The sequence below is a fragment of the Sorex fumeus genome, unplaced genomic scaffold, assembly GCF_029834395.1.
Source record: "Sorex fumeus unplaced genomic scaffold, SorFum_2.1 ptg000061l, whole genome shotgun sequence".
NCBI lineage: Eukaryota > Metazoa > Chordata > Mammalia > Eulipotyphla > Soricidae > Sorex > Sorex fumeus.
The window spans coordinates 10,259,599-10,260,827 of NW_026606118.1; the positions used below are offsets into that span (position 1 = coordinate 10,259,599).

Below are 1,229 nucleotides of genomic sequence, written 5' to 3' on the forward strand. Positions count from 1 at the left end.
AAGCAGTGGAATTCAGCCAGGCGCCCAGCAGAGATTGTGGAGTGTGGAGATTTTCAGCTGCCAGGGCTCTGTTTGGGCAAGTGCTGGGCTTACCTGCCCCCTTCCGGTGTACCCCAGATGATTCAGCTTTATGCAAGGTCTGGAAGAATCTCTGCAATTTGTTGACCTCTTTTGAGGTTTATTTATGAGTCTCTGGATTACGGCTGGTGAAAGAGTTTACATTGCACCTCAATTCTTCAACTTCAGAGTTCTCCCTCTTTGAGATTGCTAATTAATTCATGAATGTTGAGAGGCCCCCAATCAGTGCTTGCTTGGAGTCATTCTCGGAGCCATTCCCATTAAGACTCAGCTAATCAGGCTTGCAATTCAGTGCTAGGTCCCAAGAATATGGTGCTGCTAAGATTGTAGGGCTGGGGACAATCAAAGTCGACTCCCTGGTTCTCAAGGACTTCCGGGGGTCACACCCAGTGACAAATGCAGTTTCTAGGCCCCATGCATTCATTTAATGGAAGGAATCCTGCATTCATCATATGTGATGCCCATTGTCTCATGTTTGCGTGACACAATATCATTGATAAACTCTTTGCTGCCTAGTTTGCTGCATCGACATGTGGTATGGACAAAAACATACAATTTTTATTTCATCTATTTTCACGTGTGTGATTGTACATGATGCCACAATCACAAAAAATGATAATGGACATTGGACAGAATTCTTAAGTAAAAATAAATATTAGGGGCTGGAAAGATAATATAGCAGGTAGAACATTTGTTTTCCACACACATACCTGAGTTTTATTCCCAGCATACCAAGAACCAGCTTCATGCTTAGGGGAGGATGCTCTGACTCTTTCTCGTGATTTCAGGCACTCTACAGGATCAGAGAAACTTCTCTAGTAACAAACTAGAGAAATAATCCCTGAGTCTGTTCTTCATCTTGTTCAGGTTTTTCTACTCCATCAACTCTTCTAAATCCCACACTCTATACAATTCTTTTTATCTCCATATTCCTAAGATGAAAATAATAAGAAGAGTTGGATCACAGATATTGTGATTACTTCTTTCCTTAAGGCTTCTGCCTCTTCTATTCAAACCTAGAAATGAATTTGCCTTCTACTTCTACCTATTCCTGGAGAGATTATGCTCAGAGATATCAATGTCTCATTAGAAAGCTCTGCTAAGAAAATGGCTGGAGTGACAACACAGCAGGTAGGGCATTTGCCTTGCAC

At 41.8% G+C, this 1,229-nt stretch overlaps 1 pseudogene; it reads right to left on the reverse strand.

Moving 5' to 3' along the window:
• Positions 1-775: 775 nt before the first annotated feature.
• LOC130034889 (uncharacterized) lies at positions 776-933 on the reverse strand (annotated as a pseudogene).
• Positions 934-1,229: the final 296 nt, after the last annotated feature.